The sequence below is a fragment of the Mustela erminea genome, chromosome 1, assembly GCF_009829155.1.
Source record: "Mustela erminea isolate mMusErm1 chromosome 1, mMusErm1.Pri, whole genome shotgun sequence".
In the NCBI taxonomy this organism is placed as follows: Eukaryota; Metazoa; Chordata; class Mammalia; order Carnivora; family Mustelidae; genus Mustela; species Mustela erminea.
The window spans coordinates 209,792,865-209,812,861 of record NC_045614.1 but is presented as its reverse complement, the minus strand read 5'-3'; the positions used below and the strand labels follow the sequence as shown (position 1 = coordinate 209,812,861).

The window sequence follows — 19,997 nt, the reverse complement described above, 5'->3', positions numbered from 1 at the left end:
GGGGCACAGACACTTGGGGTCTAACAGGAATGTCAAGGACAGAGTTTAAAAAACTGAAACCTATTTTCCTTCACATTTTACTTGCAAAACTGTGACCAGGAGTCTGGAAGCACTTTATCACTGAGAACCTCTATTGGCTGGTTTAGCTAAAATAAGTATTATATGGAGGGTTGTTGTGTTTAAAGGGGAAAGATGGATATATAGTAGTTAGATTGTGGACTTTGGAGTCCCACAAACATAGGCGATGAGTTTCCAGGTGCATGACTTTGGGCCAAGAGGGTCAATAGATAACACTCTCCGTGGACACTGAGGTTCACAGGTGGAAGTGAGGACTAATTTAACCCTGTAACTAAAGTGCTCAGCTCACTACATAGAACGCAATCAATGCTCATCAATCACAGTTGTTTATTATCATGGCCTTTTATGCCTATTTAACATGTCACCCTGTTCTGCTACCAGAGGAAGATAAGAGGGGAGCTGTCAACAGCTTCCAGATGGGATTTTAATAAGAAGCTGTGAGCAAAATGACAAAAGAACAAGGAAATACAAATCTCTAGATCATAAAAAGATTCAGGTTGAGAACAGAAGGGATTCATTGAACTGTTAGAAGATCCTTAATTAGTTGGGGCGAAGTTTCAAGATTCTAGAATGACAAACTGTTCTCTAGCTGCTCCCAGGAAATCTAGAGCACAGCAGAAGGAACTGGAAGAATATCTGGAGGAATCTACACTGAGAAAAGGCAGGTGGGGCAGAGTGGGGGGAAATGGGAAGTGGGAACGATGCTTAGTCACCAGCATGGTGGCAGGAATGTCGCATTTGGTCACCAGTGGAACCTGGATTCTCTGTTCTTTGAGGGCAAGGACACCGTTGTCAGAGGTGTCTTTGTACCTGCAGTGTCCGCCAGGTGGTAGAGAACTAAGAGATGTTGAATGGTTGAAGGCAACCCTGCTGAGTATTTCCCCTTAACCAGGTCATCTACCAACTCAAGCATTATTCAAGTGCTAATTCAGCACAGGTAAGCCAGTGGGTGCCTATTTTTAAACGACACCTTCTTATCTCGATTTGAGACCTATCTATCATTCAAACTCCTCAAATCACTCAGAAACCTTGTAATTGTTCTCAACCGGATGTCACCCGGGGAGTGATGCCAAGAAGATGTGTGGTTGCATCCTTGGAAGAATTCTATAAACTGAATTAAGCATTGCCCCTGGTCTCCCATAGAATATGGACCGATAATGAAAGCATACTCGAAAATAAATCTTTAATGAGAGAGAGGTGGGTAACATACCTTTTTAAAAATTTCTTTTCAGCATAACAGTATTCATTGTTTTTGCACCACACCCGGTGCTCCATGCAATCCGTGCCCTCTCTAATACCCACCACCTGGTTCCACCAACCTCCCACCCCTCCCCGCCCCTTCAAAACCCTCAGATTGTTTTTCAGAGTCCATAGTCTCTCATGGTTCACCTCCCCTTCCAATTTCCCTCAACTCCCTTCTCCTCTCCATCTCCCCTTGTCCTCCATGCTATTTGTTATGCTCCACAAATAAGTGAAACCATATGATAATTGACTCTCTCTGCTTGACTTAGTTCACTCAGCATAATCTCTTCCAGTCCCGTCCATGTTGCTACAGAAGTTGGGTATTCATCCTTTCTGATGGAGGCATAATACTCCATAGTGTATATGGACCACATCTTCCTTATCCATTCGTCCGTTGAAGGGCATCTTGGTTCTTTCCACAGTTTGGCGACCGTGACCATTGCTGCTATAAACATTGGGGTACAGATGGCCCTTCTTTTCACTACATCTATATCTTTGGGGTAAATACCCAGTAGTGCAATTGCAGGGTCATAGGGAAGCTCTATTTTTAATTTCTTGAGGAATCTCCACGCTGTTTTCCAAAGTGGCTGCACCAACTTGCATTCCCACCAACGGTGGAAGAGGGTTACCCTTTCTCCACATCCTCTCCAACACATGTTTTTTCCTGTCTTGCTAATTTTGGCCATTCTAACTGGTGTAAGGTGGTATCTCGATATGGTTTTAATTTGAATCTCCCTGATGGCTAGTGATGATGCACATTTCTTCATGTGTCTGATAGCCATTTGTATGTCTTCATTGGAGAAGTGTCTGTTCATATCTTCTGCCCATTTTTTTTTATATGATTGTCTGTTTTGTGTGTGTTATTTGAGGAGTACTTTATAGATCCTGGATATCAACCTTTTGTCTGTACTGTCATTTGCAAATATCTTCTCCCATTCTGTGGGTTGCCTCTTTGTTTTGTTGACTGTTTCCTTTGCTGTGCAGAAGCTTTTGATCTTGATGAAGTCCCAAAATACTTTGTTATTTTTGCAAGTCTTAGCTTTATACTTTGCGAAACAACAGAGCCTGTTTTTAGAGACAAGTGTCACTGTCTGGCATGGCTAAAAAAAGTTACTGCCCCAGTAGCAGAGAACCAAATAGAAGATGCCCGTGTGCAGTGTCCGGACACTCACTGTTCCATTCTTTCTACCAACCATGACGTTTTTCTTGAAATGGCACTAGGACGTTTCTTTTTTCCTCGTACCACCGAATTTTCTTGCAATCTAAACAGAAGGCATTGGCTCTTTAATATTTTTAACCAAGAGATTAAAAACTCACTAAAATACTTCCTCTGGAAGATTGTGGACCAGATTTTTTAAAAAGTTTCCATTATTAAAAAATGTGCAGATATTAGTTTTTATAGGTAACACATCATTTTTGACAACAATACTATGTAATCATGGAATATTTCCAAACATCTGTTTTCAAAATGCTTTCTCCGTAGCCTGATTTGCTCTTGAGAATCGGTAACTCTCTTGCTTGAAGGTAAAATATCATCTTTACCTTTGCAGATTACTTGGATTTATTACTTCAGAAATCTCTGCCAGCTAGCAAGACATGGACACCCAGGGGTAGCAGAAAGTATCTGAACTTGCAATACTAAACTTACTGTAAAAATAATGGATGCCTCCTCTTTAAGTGGGACAAATATTTTAAGTATTTTATAAAAGATAATCAGTAAACCTCTGCAGGATATCAAATGTGTTCATGATACTTCCCCTTCCATTACGGAATACTCTAGAGACCCACATAGTTTACAGGCTTTTTGGTATTTGTTTTATTGCAAAATTTTGTTTTGAAAATCAGCCTCGAGGCACCAAGGTGGCTCAGTCTTTGAGCCTTAAGCATCTGCCTTTTGTTCAGGTCATGATCCCAGAGTCCTGGGATCAAGTCCCGCATTGGGCTCCCTGCTCAGTGGGGAGCCTGCTTCTCCCTCTCCTTCTACCACTCCCTGTAGTTGTGTGTGCTCTCTCTCTCAAATAAATAAATAAATAAATTTTTAAAAAAGAAAAAAAATCAGCCTCATCAGTGTCGTCCTCTAGAACTCTGTATCTTCTAAAACAATCTCTTTGTAGCGCTAGCTTGCTTGAGAAGGAAGTAGTAAATGAAAATCACCTTTGGATCTGTCTCTGTAAGGCTACCCTGGGATTCCCTTTATGTTTGGGTCGAATTGGCTGCCACATCAAGGGTTACACTAATACTGTAGTCTCATAAAACATTGTTCTTATTACAGAAGTCACTTTGCATTAAAAATATCTTCCCCAGGCCACCTTTCTCTAGAGGTTCCCGAAGGAAGTCAGCCTGGATGCATTTCAACTGTACTTCAATCCAGCTGTATCGTAAGCCTCCCACACAGTCTAATTTCTTCTTGTACTTGTTTCTTTAAGGCTTCAGTGATGTTTCCAAGGCACCTTTGAACAGTGTGTGCCCATAAAGGAACACGTTTTCACTCAGTCACTGGATCTGTGTCTGCTGCCTTATTTTCCCCGCTGTTGGACCCACAACAGGATTAACAAGGGTCTCCTCCAGAGCATGTAGCTTTTCCCATTTGCTCTTGAGTAAGAAACTCACTATTAAATAAGAAATTTAAATAAGTCCTGAAGGTCTTCCAAACATTTATCATCAAATTAATCGTGATTTTTGTAAAGCACTGGATTGAGTGAGTAACTTTAAACATTAAAAAAATTGTAAATATTGACCTTGATATTCCAGATAATAAGTTTTTCAGTATTTTGCACATAAGTTTGGCTCCATAACCAAACATAGGTTTGGCAGCTTTAGCTGATACATCCATTACAATATCCACTTAGCTTGGGTTTCATTGTTAATGGTAGGTGACGTAAATCCTATTTCAAGCAGTTTTTGCAGCCATTTCAATTTTTTTTCTCTTTATTTCCTTTTTTTTTTTTTTTTTGAGGGGGGTCACTTGTTGCCAGAACTGACTACATTATCTTTGTTTTGCCTCCTGATGTGGCCAGCAAAGAGTCTGCATCAGAGGGTCGGCCTTGACGTTTTTCTAATGGTTCGCCACTGCTTTAGTTACTAGTATTCTCTGCAACCAGCAGTCTCTCTATAGGGACATTTAAAGCCGTTTGATCCCTTTGCAAGGGTTGATTTTGTTAAAAACAAGATAATATCAACCATAAACTCACTTGACGAAGCTCACATGATTAGCATTTGCCAAGTCTCCCTGAACTAAAATGAATGAATGAGTCTGCACACTGAGGATGCCGGCTCTCCCCTCAAGATGACTCACATGCTGGATGAGACATGGGAAGATCTGACCTAAAGACCAAATGTAGGCTCCGATGTTATCTCCTATGCCGAATGCTGGCAACCCGGAAGTTCTTTCTTATTATCTTAGATTTTTAAAAAGATGCTCTGATATATCTTTTATTGTGCCATTAGATCAGCTCGTACACCATGGAGCGTGTGTGTCCTACTTGGGAGATAATCATTCTTCACCCACTTCCCTGATAAATCAATAGCAACATATTACTTATTCCTTCCACAAATATACACTATTTAGCTATTCACCATCTCCATTTCCTCTCCTTTCTAGCACACGATGCTTCCATTTCTTATTTTCTTCATGGCTTCTTTGGCCATGAGACTGAGTTCTAGCCAGTGGAATATGTCACTTCCTGGCCCAAGCCATGAGAGCACCCCCATGTCATCTTTCTCCCTTTCTTCTCTGTTACTACATCTGCTCTCGGGCTGTCAATGCCCAAAGCAAAGCTGGAAGCCACATGTTGGAAAAGGAAGAGTCTCTTTCCGTTCGGGTTCCTGAATGACTGTATTGAGCAGAGCACCACTCTCACCCCTCCATCATCAACTACATTTTACAAGATTTAGAAATAAATGTTCTTTGTGTCAGGCCACCAATATCTGGAGAGTACCGATCACAGCAGCCAGTATGACCTTAATGAATACCCTTCCTTTGTGTACGACATTTTGACAGATGTTGTAGGGGTTGCAAAAATAAACAGACATAACCCTGACCTCAAGAATATAATAAGACAGGTAGGCAAATCATCATATTATAAATCACTTCAGACCACAAGCACCATGAGGGGGGCCCAAATTAAGCACAAGGTGAGTTCAAGCAAAGAGAACAACAGTTTCAGTGAGTGTGGTCAGAAATGTTCCATGGAGGGGATCACATTTGCACTGAACTTTGGAAAACAGAGATTTCAGTAAAAAGAGCTGAAAAGGAGAGAAGGAGAACCATAAAGCTCCAGGTGGGGCTAGAACTTTGAATAACAAGTGAATATGTTTGGACTTTATCCTGCAGGCAATGAAGAGCCAATAAGATACTGTCAGTTGCAGAAGATGCGGTCCTATTGGTGCATTAGGGAGATTGTTCTGGTAAGCGGTGAAGAAGGTAGACTAGAGGATGACCAGGAGGCCCTGTGTGTTTGAGACCAGTGAAGAAGCAACCACAGTTCTGAGCCTAGCATCACAGTTTAAAACTTAGACTATGGGGTCAGCAGACCTGCTTGTAAATCCTGACTCCTCCACTTGTCAGCTGTAAACAGCCATTACTATTTCTACGCCTGGGCTGACACAGTAGGGATCTGAACTGGGTTTGTCACAGTGATAATGGAAAAGAAGGGCTGAATGCAAGAGTTACACAAGGAAGGCAGATGAATAAAAAATGACTCCAAAATTTGGTCTCAGTTGCTTGGAAGAATCTTCTCCCACTGGAAGGATGGGCTGGTTTTGTAAAATACAAAATAACCACACTTTTAGACAAGCCAAGTTTAAGGTGTGAAGGGAAATCCAGAGACATTTGTAGACAAAGATGAGGAAGGCAGGCATGCTTGTGTGGCTCAGTTGGTTGAGCATCTGACTCTTGATTTGGCTCAGTCATGATCTCATGGGTGGTGGGATCAAGCCCCACCATATCAGGCTCTGTTCAGTGCAGTTTGCTTGAAGGTTCTCTTCCTCTGTCCCTTCCCCCACTCACATACTCTTAGTTGGTTTCTCTCAAATAAATAAATAAACAAACAAACAAATATTTTTAAGAATGAAGAAGGCAGCAGAGAAGGAGAATTTAAGAAGTAAAATAAACTGTTGGAGAAAGATTCCAAATAAGAAAGGAGTAAATGTGACTAAGACAGAACCTAGGGTCTCATGGGCAGAGAGATGAAGACATACACCCTTCTCACCTTCCTCTGAGATAAAAGAATGAGGGGAAGGGGGAAGGAAGGACAACTTTTGAAAAACCATGATACATGGAACAGAAAAGTTGATGTTGCTGGTGGTACATGGCGTAGGCTTTTTCTGAAAAGCTGGGAGTATAGTCTCTATGAGTGGCAGCAGGGACAGAGATCTCTGCACAGAAGCAAACCTCACTTACCACTCACCATCTGCAAATCCTGTTCATTGAAGATCCAAGCCCATAAGACCCCTGTCTTGGTGCTTTGGAGAGAGAATTTTAGAAAGACATTGCTCTTATGAGCAATGTCAAATGACCAGATTTTTTGGTCCTTCTGGAGGTTTACAAGGTTAGCTACAAGGTAACAAGAGCAAACACTCTCGCCATTTTAAAGCTAAATCAATTTTAAAGTTAAAGTTCCAAATCTACTTTCTTTGCTCTGATGTTGGGCAGCATCAACCCGAAGGTCATGGCACGTTACTGTGTTTGCCAACTGGGCCCATGCTGTAATTTGCTCTCAAGGATCCCAGGAAAGCCTTTGGGGATCTGGCAGGTGGTTAGCTTAACTGGGGCTAAAAACAATAGGAAGCTGGTGTGGGCACTCAGAGAGTAAGCTCCCACCTTCCTACCAACTGGCCAAGGCCTTTACGGGTTCCTCATCTTCCAGGCTCCCCAGATGCTCCCTTTAACCTGATTTCATCTTTGGACAATGTGATTGAGCAGAGAGTCAGATGCCCAGTGCACTAGATCCGCCACCCCCACCCCCCAGAGATGGCCCTATCTGGGAGCTAGAGCCAAGTTTCAGCCAAGTTGTCTCAGCAACTGAACTTGGAAGCTCATAATGTTGAAGACCACCAGAAGGTACCGGTCACGTGAGAAGCTTCCTAATGAAGTGAAGCCTTGTTTATTTTTCCCTGGCGGAGGTAATTGCATATGACATTTCTCTGAATCACATATTTATATTTTTTCTTCTTTTTTCAGCATGAGAAACTAAACAGATGGAGAAAGCTCGCTTAAAGGGTTTTCTTATTACTCCTGGCAGTCTTTGGCTCCAGACAACTGCTTAGCCTCTTTCCCTGGCTAGAAATAATGCCTGGAAGTGTTTCTGCTGCCTTCAGACTCACAGAGGGTGAGCAGGGACCACATTTTTCCCATTTGTTCCCTTCATCATTCCTTCATCAAAGTCTTCTTCTGAGCTCCAGCACAAAGATGTTTTACTGAGGCTCTGGACCCCACTCAGAAGCCTTTTTTGTTTAATTTAATTCTTGTTACCATTAGGACTGTATTTAAGCATGTCTCTGTCCCCACATTCTAGCCGGAATCCAGAGCTCCTTCTTGGAAGGTTGGACATGGAAGAAAACATGCATGATGGCGAACTCAGCTGGGAGCATGGACAAATGAGACGAGGATAGATGGGAAGGGGGTGGGCAGCAGAGGATAGAGTAGACTGTACCAGCACCTTTATAGGTAGGATCTTCAGAAAGATGGGCCTAAGGGACTGTCTTGGGGGCAGAGGCCAGGAGCCGTTGCTACTCCCAAAAGGAGTGGCTTCTTCAACCTGGCCTAAACCAGACAGAGCCCCCAAGATCCACCCCTTCTGAATATTTGTTCTCCTCTACCCAGGACACAGTTTACACCCAGAACACAGAGTTAGGAAGAGCGACAAATGAAGAGGAAAGAGGGTATAATTGGAGGGAGGAGGATCTGAGAGCTCCAGGCATGGGCTGAAATGTGGGGGAACCAGGACCTATAATGACGTACAAGTGGCACACCCAGCTCCATACCCCATAACCTAGCTTCTGTCTGCAAAACTGGGGTTCCCCCTTTTCTTCCCCACTATCTTCCATCCCCACTAGGAAGAAAAATAGTAGCTCAACAGCACATCACTCCTTGGGGCACCCTCTGTCACCCCTGATAACTACTAGAATTCTCTTATCCCATCTCTCACCCCAACCTAGGTGGAGTGCCCCTCTTTTCATGTTCCCATTGTACCCAACACTTTCCTGTCACTGTATTGGAATGGACCTGCATATGGGTCTCTCTCCCTCATTAGATTGCACACTCTACAATCAAAGACTATCTCTTGCTGATGGGTTTTTCCAGGAATTAGCACAATGTCAACTCATAGTTCAATAACTTTCAAAGGAATATGTAAGGGAACAAACAAATGCACTTTCTCATGTCAACTCATCCAACCCCACTTTAACACTGCCATTCAACACCACCAAACAAACATTGGGTGCTTGCTATGCACCCAACACTAGGCTGGGCCCTGGACCCACCACTGTGATAAGGGACTTTCATGTTGCACTCAGGCATAGGAAATAACAAATAGGAGAGCACTGGTGGTTGTCTTCTGTCTTTCCCTTCTTAATCAGGGATGCCAGTGTCTAGCTGGAAGCAGACATGGTCCCTTCAGCTGGGAGCATGGTGCACCCCATTGCTTCTCATCCCTTATCCTGGCAGTTGCTCTCCTTGGGCTGTTTGATTCTTCTCTCCTTCCCCCATAGTTCTCAATGGGTCAGAACCATTGGGAAAATCTGTATGGTATTTTTGTCTCAAGGAGCAGGGGTATCCTGCTGATATTTATTTGGTGGAAGCCAAGAATGCTCAACATTCTGCAAAGCCCGGGACAGTCCCCTGTTGTAAAGAGTTATCCCACATCCTGCCAACTTCCAAATGTTCCACCAGAGCTTCCCATAGATAAAAACTCTGTTTGCTTCACATTCAGCTACAAAGTACTTCTTGCAAGTTTAAAATACACTGAATTCCCCAGGAATGAGACTCCCATATAAATTGAGGGAAGACTGTACATTATAAAGAGTCAGCCCCTATTTTGGATACCATATTACCACTTCCAGTGCCCCATGGTGTCTGAGTTGCAGGTAGCAGGCTGCATTCTTATCTGCTGTTTTCATAGAGAGGCTGCACAGACCCAAATATCTGACTTGGGCATTACATTTTCTACCTCACTCCTGCCTGAGCATTTACCTTTGGAAACACACTATTTTGTTGTAAATTTCTTTTCATTTCTTTTTAGGTCAAAGCATTACCTTGATCCTTTAAACTATAATAATGCATGTATAGAGATTAGATTCATTTCCATTATGGGTTGAATTGTGTCACCTCCTCCTACAAGCATACAAATTCATATGTGGAAGTTCTAACCTTCAGCACCTCAGAATGCATATTATTTGGAAATAGGGTCTTTCCAGAAATAATCAAATTATAATTAGGTCATCAAGGTCAGTTCTAATCCCAATATGACCAGTGCCCTTATATTGGAAGCAGAAATTTGGACACAGTCTCACATAGAGGGAATAAAGAGTATAAATAAAGAGTATAAAGAGAAACAGAAGAAGGTGGCCATCTACAAGCCAAGGAGGAAGGCCTGGAATAGACCCACCCCTCGAGGTCCTCAGAAGGAGCCAACCATGCCAACATCTTGATCTTTGACTTCTAGTGTCCAGAACTGTGAGACAACACATTTCTGATATTTAAATTGTAAGATCTATGGTAACCCTAGCAAACTAATACAATTTCATTCCAGAAAGTTACAGAGTATGAGAGCTAGTACAAAAAGAGGGCATTGGATGTTATGGGTTGAAAATAACTGTTTGATTCAGACTCTCAAGCAGCACTGCTGAGTATGGCCCCAAACAGCAATAATAATATGAAAATTAGGCTTGGTTTGGCAAAGGCAAACCATGGGTAATTTCAGTGTCAGAAATAATCAAAGTATTAAATATCTAGCAAAAGAAAAGTAAACCTCTAACTATGGAGATTTCCTGCACTTGAGAGAAATTGACCACAAAGTAATTAAAGTAAAGCTAAAAAAGAAAGAAAACCTTCTATTTCATACTTGGAAAAAAGCTCTTGAAACTCTTCCTGCTATAGACAAATAACCCCACTTATATTTGTATGGTTTTTCAGGTTTTTTTAAAGTGCTTTGGGTGTTTTATTCCATTTAATAGTCCTGAGAGATAGGCACGGCAGATAAAATTATCTTCAATTTATAAATGAGAAATCTGTGGCTGTTAAAGTGATTTGTCCAAGATAAACACTAAATTCCTTTACTGATTAAAATTATTTTGGTTGCAAGAAATAGCCACCAATTTGAACAACTTAGACATAAAATAACTTGGTAGTAGAGATCCCCCAAGCCAAGGAAGCCATGAGCAACCAGCCATGGGAAGGCCAGGGCCCAGGTCCCTCCAGGGCCTTCCCTGCAGGGAGTTGAGGGTTTTCATCCACAAGGCTTCAGGAAGATTACTTGACAGCCAACCTCCAAGACTGAGTCTCTGATCTAATTTCAATTTCCCAAATGAGAGGATCTTTTTGGCCATTTGGGTATCTAATCCTATATCAACCAACTGGGGCCAGGATGACCTGGTCATGTAGTATCAGCAAGAAAAATGGAGACCCAATCTTACAGACCAGGGGGACATTTTGAGAAAGAAGGAGCTCATCAGGTCCCCAGAAGTTCCACACCTTGGCTGCCCAACACCAACACATACCCACTTTCCTGAGCATCCAGGTATGTTCCCCTGGGTAGCACAGAGCAGAACGCAGACACATAAGCATTCATCCACTGCCCAGGAGAAACAACCAAAAGTCATGTCCAGGCAACAGTTAGTAGATGGAGTAGCAGCTTCTCAAACTGGATTCCCTTCCTTTCTGGGCTCGCAGACTCACTCCATTCCCCAGCCTCCCTTGAAATAAGATGTGGCGTGTGACTCAGTTCTAGCCCGTTGATTGTGAGGAGGAGTGTTGGGCACCATTTCCAGGTTCGATCCTCCCCACTTTTCCCATTCCACTGACTTGTTGCAAATACTCAGTGACCTTGGCAAGCTTCTATAAATGGAATAGGGAAAAACCACAACATGGAAGGAGACTGGGTCCCTGAGTCACTACTTGGAGAAGAGGCACCAGCAGATCAGGAACATATTTAAGATTTTAGGAGAGCAAGAAAGAACTGTGTCTTATATGACACAGAAAGGGATGTTAAAGGTGCACTCTTCAGAGTGTTCCCAAACTCTAACTGATGTTCATCCCTCCCCTCCATTCCATCATGGTCATTTCTCCCAATCCCATACCCTGTGGACTCTGCTACCAACAATATACATTATATAAAGAAATGGGGAGAAGGAGAGAGGAAACAATATTAGATATGAGTCAGAAGACCAAGTTGCACCTTGGCTCAGTAATTCTGTCTTTTGCTCATGGTGAACTCTTCTCTCTGGGAACTCCAAGAATGGGCTATGGGCAGCCCTGTTTCTACTGCATGAACTTGCTTCCTTAGGGCTGACTAGGGCAGGGAACCCGTGTCTCCTCTAATTGAGCCAATCAGCTTCTTTCCTCTGGGAATCTGGACTTTGAATGAAGGCAATAGATACCAGGAGATAAGAACCATGCACATTAATAGCAAAGTTCTGGAGAGAAAAGGCCTATTAACTACTGAGGTTGACATCAGCTGAGCAAACTAGGTCCCATCTTCCTTGAGCTGACTTTTCAACCCCTCCCTGAATAACATGATGTGCCAAGTAACCTTCCAATAAATCTTCCTTTATGTTTAGACTTTAAAAAAAAAAAAAAAAAAGAACTCTAATAAAGAAGGAGGTTCCATAAGAAGGGGGTTCCAAAAAAAGGGATTTGCTGATCCCCTTAGTACTTAAACAAGGAATGCTTCAGCTATTCATTCATTTGCTTGCTCATTCATTTAAAGAGCTCCTACTATGTGCCAGGCATAATGTGTTACCTCCTGAGGATTCAATGACAAATCTGATAACTTCCCTCTTGACACTTACAGTCTAGAGGGGAAGGCATACTGGTAGGGTATCTTACTCATGAACATGCAGTTATAGAGATAGGGACCCTTAAGGAAAGATTCAGGTCTATGAAAGAGCATAGCAAAGGAACAAACCTTACTTCAACCAGGGGATTTGAAGAAATGACATTTGGGCTGAGTTCTGAATACAAGAAGGTATTAGCTTAGGGAGAAAATACTGCTAAACTAAGTATTTACATAACCTTCTGGTTGGCTATCAGACACATGAAAAAATATTCATCATCACTAGCCCTCAGGGAGATTCAAATTAAAACCACATTGAGATATCACCTTACACCAGTAGAATGGTGGGGGCTTAACTAGAAGTACACATTGAGTACCACAGAAGCTGGGAAAAAAATAGTATTTTAATTTCTTTGAAGGGAATGGAAAAGGATTCTCATAGTAGGTGACATTTCAGTTGAGTGCTCAAGTAAAGGGGGGGGCAGTTTGCCAAGAAGAAAAAGGAAGAACCCTCGATCCAGAAGTAAAAGAGGATGTGCAGAAGCATGAAGGCATTGAAAGGTGAGAGCAAGTAGTTCTCCACGGCCATAGCATTTAGGGTCAGGATATTTCTGAGGGCAACGGCCAGTGAGGAAGCCATAAAGGACCTCATCTTGGTCATGCTAATGGGGGTGGATTTTACTTGGAAATCAGTGGGCAGCTGAGACTCCAAGGAAGACTATTGCAGGGAAGTGTTCCAGTAAGATTTTGGCTTCTGAAGTTTATTCTAGATTTTATGAAGAACAGATTGAATCCCGCGGAGAATGGAAGCTGAGATGATTTGGAGCCATGAAATGCTTCTGTATTACCCATTATCATCTACTAAATGATCCACCAGAGGCCTGAGGCCTACAGGCCTACCATAACCTGAGCATTTACAGGAGAAGGATTAGTTTGAAGTGTCTTTCCAAAGCCCTGCATGGTCACCTGGCTCTGTGCTGCCTTCTTGGTTGGCCCTTGTTGCCTCTGTGGGGCTTGTTGTCATAGCAACAACCAGTCTCTCTCTCTCTCTCTCTCTCTCTTTCTTTCCATAGCCTGCCCCTCCGGTCCCTTCTCCACACTGCCAACTGGTCATCCTCTCAGGACTCACAATAGACAGCATCCTCCAGCTCAGAGTAACTCTTGGCCTGCAGGGTTATGCCATAGACATCTCTCCACCACCTCTAGCCTCCTCTCTCTGCTCATCACCAGTGGCTGTGTGCTTAGCTCTGTACCTACAATATCCTTTATTCCCACCTCACCCCAGGGTGAGCATCACTGTCCTCCTTTTACAGCCACAGAGAGGCCGGGTCACAGGTCACGGGTCTAGTGAACTGCGGAATCACATTTTGAGTTCAGGGATATCTAAACCCAAAGCCCACAACACTCCCCATTCAGGCATGTCAACTCAAAATCAAGTAGCCTGGGTTAGTTAGGCCCCAAACTAGACACCCCAGATTTGTACAACCTCAAGAACAAGGCCCAAGTGCTGCTCATGTCACATGGAAAAAAGGTCAATACTAGTCTTTTCCCAAACCATGGTAAAGAATTGAATTTTCCTAGGTGTCCTCTATAATAAAAAAATTTTTAAAAACCAACCAACAAAACAAACAAACAAAAAATACTTTAGTCCCTGCTTCCAATTCTGTGAATTAGAATTTCATCAAGAATAGTGACTCCGCACTAATTACTTAGTTATTTTAATTGATTCTGTCTCTTAAATAAGTTTGAAATCCACTGAGCTTGACTACACAGTAGGTAGAAGTGGGAAGCGAGGCCAGGAATTTTGCTGGTGCCTGTACATGGGAGGCTCTGAAAGCCTGACCCAGTAGCCTGTGCACAAGGCAATGGGCATTTTAAGTGGCTTTGAGTGGAGGAGGGGCCCAATGACAGTTAGGCCAAAGGAAGACCTCCCTGACCAAAGGGGCCACAAAAGTAAAAACAGAACTTCTCAAAACGTGGTCCCCTATGCACTGGATCAGAATCCCCCAGGAACATGTGTGAATGCATGTTAAGATTCCCAGGCCACGTCCCACACCCTCAGATAGACTTTCTAGGAAAGGGGCCCAGGAATAAACACTTCAACAACCTGCAAGATGTTCCTGTATACCGAATCCAAGAATCAGCAGATTCGGGGGAGAAATTAGAGACGCAGAAACCAGGGAGGCACTGCAGAGCGTCTCCAGAAGCAAGTCAGTAGGGAAGAAGCTAGAAGGGAGGAGAGGAAATAGGAGAGTGGGATCTGGAATGGGACAGTGGTTAAAGGAGATGGGGAATGGAGAGATGGGGGAGCTGCCCAGGGATTCTGAGCAGGCAGCCAGGAGGTTGGTGGGTCATTGATAGAGTGAGGGAATGCAGGAGAAAAAGCCACTGGGGAGAAGAGAATATATGTTCAAGTTTGGTGATGTTGAAATTGAGGTGCAGACAGGGCATTGTCGCTAGTGTGTGAAGAAACGTACCCCATGCAGATCTCTATGTGGCACTGAAAATCTCTGGCTGACTTGCATGTTTGGAAACCACAAGACACTAATGAGGCTCAGGTCAGGGGGAGAGTCTTCAGGGAGTCTCTTAGCTGTCATCGCTCATGGCCACAGACAACACCTCTTGCCCGCCAGCCGTCTGCAGATACAGGTAATAAGAGTCAAAGGTACAGGAAGGTGTGGGGGTGGGGAGAGGAGCATGAATGACCTGGCCTGGCTGTGTGGAGCCAGCTCCAGGCTCCTGTGCTACAGGGCTGCCTCATGACAGCGTCTTCCAAAGTGCACCCCCTTATCCTCCCTCTAGTGCTCTGGTTGGTGTCTGTATACGGGCCATCCTTGAGATCACTCACCAGCATGAACCCTCAAAGGCAAGCTTCAAAATCCGCAAAGCTATGCTCTAAACTCGGCCAATTAGATTTGACTGGGAGGTCAGTTGGGGCCAAAACCTGGGAGTAATTTCAAGGATACCTTTTAGGACCAAAAGAAGGCCTTTCAGACTTGACAGTTTCTGTAGATCCAAATCACACAGGGCCTTTCATCTGCACATTAACACGTGCAGAACTCCGGGCGGGGGCTTGTCTGAAACTCAAATCATCAGGTTTTCTGAAACCCACACATTTTCTTGTTTAGCTTCCAGTCCACCAAGGGGGTCATCTGGGGAATATCAGTGCCAGAAATGCATCTAGAGGCTTCCAATTAAAATAAATTGCCTCCATCTTTGCAACTGCAATCTTTGAAACTCGGTGTTGTCCTAGGACCACAAACCTCACTCTCAGCTGAGCTCGAGGCTGAGCTCCTACAGAAACCACCGACAGGAAAGAAGTATCAGTAAGATCCACTGCCTCCTCCCCCCAACCCCCACTCTTGGACCTCATGAATGGAGTCACAACGCCTGGTTCTCAGCCTCAGGAAGCTTTCAGCAGAAGCCTTGAGAAATGAACGCTGGTGATCAGCGCCCAGGGCTGCTTTCCTCCAGGGATGCCCAAGTTTTTCCCATCTGTGGGGACTCCTGAAGCTGTGCAGGTTTTGGTGGCCTCCCAGATGCCCTCGCTCTACCACCAGCCAAATCAGCTCATCTCAAGGACTAAATGGTCCAACATCCCCAGCACCGGCCAGTTCCAAGCCTCTCCTGGGCTCTGATCTTTGTCCTCAGTCAGGGTCTCCCAGGCACATAGAACAGGACCCCACACTAGATCAGAAACCCTTGGCGGTAGATGTCTTTTTGGGAATTCCCCTCCTGGCAGCCCAGCCTCCGGGAGGCCAGAAGGAGCGTGGGGTTGAGGCAAAAGGCACTTGTGTCTACAGACCTTTCAGGATGCAATTGTTGAAGACACTTGAGGATGGTTCACCTTGGCACACACATATGTCACTGTCTCCATCTTCTAGGGCTGCCCTAACAAAGTACCTTAGATAATGACAAAGTAGATTTTCACATGTTCTGGAGGGTGGAAGCCCAAGGTCAAGGTGCTGAAAAGATTGGTTTCTTCTGAGGCCTCACCCCTTGGCTTGTAGGCAGTTGTCTTCTGGTATCTTCGCCTAGTCTTCCCTCAGTGTTTCCAGGTCCCATTCTCCTCATAGAAGGACACCAGGCAGATCAGATCAGGGCCCCCCCCCCATAGGACCTCTTTACCTGAATCACCCCTTTTTTGGACTCGTCTCCAATACAGCCGCATTCTGAGGTCCTGATTGTTAGAACTTCCACATGTGACTTCTGGAGGAGATGTATATAGTCTAAAAAGCCACACAGCACAGAGGGCACCCAACACACATCTACCCTCCCATTCCCTGCCCATTAGCTAGGCTGTCCTTGCAAGCTGCTGTGTCTGGAGACAATGGAAGTCCAACAAAGTCAGCTGCTTCTGGGTCACAGTTGTGGCAGAAAGGTCATTTGGAGGAAGTGTCTGAAATGAATATTGGAGAGCTCCCTCTCCTCACCTGTGTAGACACACATCCCCCTTGGTCATGGGTGGTCACCAGGGGCCTCTCCCTGTGAGGGCAGATCAACTACTCTGGTTTGTAGCCAGGCCCCTCCACTCCACAGAGAAGATTCTTTCCCACAGGATTCACACACCCCAGGCCACAGATATCACCTTAATGCCTGTGGCACTCCAGTTTCTGGTAGGGGTCTACGCACCAGGCGCAGGCCAGTCCTAAGGGTCTCTGATTCCACAGGAGAGAGGAGGCCCAGTGGAGGCATCCACGTGGAGAAGGGTCAAGGCAGCAGCCAGAGCCTACAGGAGGCTTCACACAGCTGTTTGACACCAACTATTTTGATCCTCATCACAGGTGAGCTGAAACGTCACAGGAAATCTACTCTATAAGGACAAGGAGACACCAACATCTACAGAAGCACCCCTGTCTGAGACCAGACCCACAAGGCTGACAGGGGTCCAGTGCAGCTCGAGGAGGGGAAGGCCAGAGGCCTGGAGGGGGAAGGCCTGTGGAGAAGGCCAGCCTGGAAGGGAACACCTGCCCGACCGGGCTGAGAGCAGGCTGGAGGAAGGCCCCAGCTGCAGAGGGCACAGGCTAAAGCAGGCCCAGACAGACGCAGGTGGGAGCCAGCTGTGCCTCGGGTGGAGAGGGGAAGGCAGGGCCCCCTTCCCACCGGAGCAGAGGGCAGGCTTTCGAAATGCAGATATGGGGATGCTGCGTGAACAGGGTCCTTTCCAGAAAGAACAGGGAGCTGACAGCAGTGCCCGTGGCCGAAGGGGGCCTGCAGACAGCGGGAGAGGCCAGGCTGTTCTCAGACCCGGCACCTCTTCGGCCTCTAAACCGGAGCTGGGCTCCACTCTCTGGCAGGCCCCGCACTCGCTCTCCGCTGTCAGCATTATTGCTTTCCAGGAATCTCCTGTTTTTCAAAGTATTTTTGCCAAGATGTGATGTTTTGCAAGCCCCACGGCCCATCTCCCTCCTCCCCTGTCAAACTGATGAAACCATTCATCTCCCAGCCCCGCGCCGGCCGCCCCACCCCGCCCACGCTCCCCAGCTCACCCCAGGATCTGGCTGAGACCCAGGAGTCCCGGAGGCAGAAGACAGGCCCGTCTTGTCTGAGCCAGAGCTGGCGACACGGAGGGGCCATGGTATTCTCACTGCCCAGTCCAGACAACCGTGCTGGCAGGTTCTCCCAAAGGGCAGAAATATCTCCGAGGCAGCCCTTGAGTTTTGGCAAGAGACAGGGTAGGAGGGTTTCTGAATCTATTTTGACATGAATTAAGGGCAAGGGGCCCTTTCTAAAATATTAGCTTGAGGACTGGGTTTTACACTCATTCCACTGTTGAGTGACCCCTGTCCCACATAGACTAATCCATGCAGCAATCTGTTTCTTGAGATTCCCATTTATAAGGCCGGGAAAACATAAGTCCCCTCTGGAGAAGGTACATCAGGCTTGTCCATTCCCATACCAGGAAATCATTTTAGCCCAGCCTTGGAAATGAACACTGAATTCTACCAGCCCACCGCTATACTTCATCAACCTAGACAAAAACATCTTAAGGTTGGAGAATATGTTGTTAACATTTCTTGAGCTATGGATCAGGCACTGTTCTGAAAGTTTCATGTGTGTAAATGTACATAATCCAGGAAAAATCTAAATCCAACATTAAAACCACCTGTGACTCTTTATTCTTTGCATCCCTGGTGATATCCCACGGAAGTGCATTTCCGCCAGGAATTCTGAAAGGATAGCAAACTGTACCTTCAATCCCAGGCTTAAGGGCCAAATCCAGGTTGTTCTACCCCAGCTTTCTCAGGAGGCCTATTGCAAGCTTTCAACTAACCCGGGACTCCTTTTTCCTCACCTATATACTATCCTAGATACATACATTAGAGAGAATTTCCAGCTGCTGGAGGAGCTTTTGGTGAGGAGTCACCCTGGAAATGACCCTAGACCTTTCTGGAAGTGCAGCCAGGGTCTAGGAAGGCAAGCAGATGGACAGGCTATTTGACTCCCGAGCTAGTCCCGGGTTATGGACTCCCCAGCTCCCATCATGTGGCTTGGGGAGAACAGAAAAGTAACTCAGGAAGAAAACTCTTTAGGAGTTTCGAGGGGCAAAATGGCTGCCACAAGCTGTAAATAGCATTAGAGTGCTTTTCAGAGAAGCTACTCTGTCCATGACAGCTGGTGCACTGGAGACTCATAGAATCATAACGTGATACCATGTCGCAGATGGAAAAATATTGTAGAGGTTATGTCAGTTTGTGGTTTTAAAACTTTAAAATTGTTTTTCCTATGGAAACCTTCTCCAAACCCAGTGTTCCATGGAAATCCAGTATATCAAATCGCAACTAGAAGGCTCTCTCACCCTTCTCCCCAACCCCAGACACCGCTGGCATAGGGGAACCCTCTCGGTGGCCACCTTCGCCATGGCTTGACTCCCTGATGTCCCTCAAGTGCCAGCATTGGAAGTAGAGAGGAGGTCACCCAGCCTTCTAACATGGAAAGTCCATTGAAGAAAGGTGCCCTTGAAGTGGGAGTCTCACAGTGGCCCTCAACGACTAGACAGGAATCTCACCTGCCTGCAGCTGGGATTCACAGTGTCTTGAGTAAAGTGACCCTGCCTGGTCCCTCCGACTACTCCCCAGTCAGCCCCTTTGGCCAGGGCTTCCTTGGCAGGGTAGCCTGCTCCAAATGGTTGATACACATAGTGCAGTAAAAATCACACCAATTGCTCATGTAGGTTCAACAGTCATAACAAATGTGTCACCAACACCAAATATGTACTTTATTCCATTTTTGCATAACTATTATGTGTAAAGAAGATATGCAATAACAGAACTCTTCTCTCTTCACTGTGGCTTAGAGAGGGAATACGCCCTCATTAGGTGAGGCCTCTAGGAAGTAGCAAAGTCAAGCTACAAATTAGGGTGCCCCCTCAGTTTTTCCCCTTCCTCTGTCTTACATATTTACCAAGACTACCTCCCCAATCCCACTTCCCAACACCTATGTCCGTCCCTCTGTCTCTCGACACATTAATTCAATAATATTTCTTGATTACCAACTGTATGCCTGACTGGGCTCCAGTTGCTCATAGTTTAAGTAAACAAATAAACAAATAATGAAGTCACAGCTCATGATAATTGCAGTGAATGAAATAAGTAGGATGCCAGGATAGAAAATGACTGACTTCCCTCATATAATTTTAGGACCACACCCCAAACCTGAGACCATCAGACTCCTGATAGGTTTCTT

General features: G+C 45.0%; 1 protein-coding gene across 1 annotated transcript in view; it reads right to left on the bottom strand.

Moving 5' to 3' along the window:
* KCNE2 (potassium voltage-gated channel subfamily E regulatory subunit 2) overlaps positions 1-17,875 on the bottom strand; it is a 75,950-nt gene extending 58,075 nt beyond the window's left edge. Inside the window, exon 1 of the mRNA XM_032354338.1 lies at positions 17,801-17,875. The gene's annotated coding sequence lies outside the window, so the exon portion shown is untranslated. The remainder of the gene's footprint in view (positions 1-17,800) is intronic.
* Between the last annotated feature and the right edge of the window lie 2,122 nt (positions 17,876-19,997).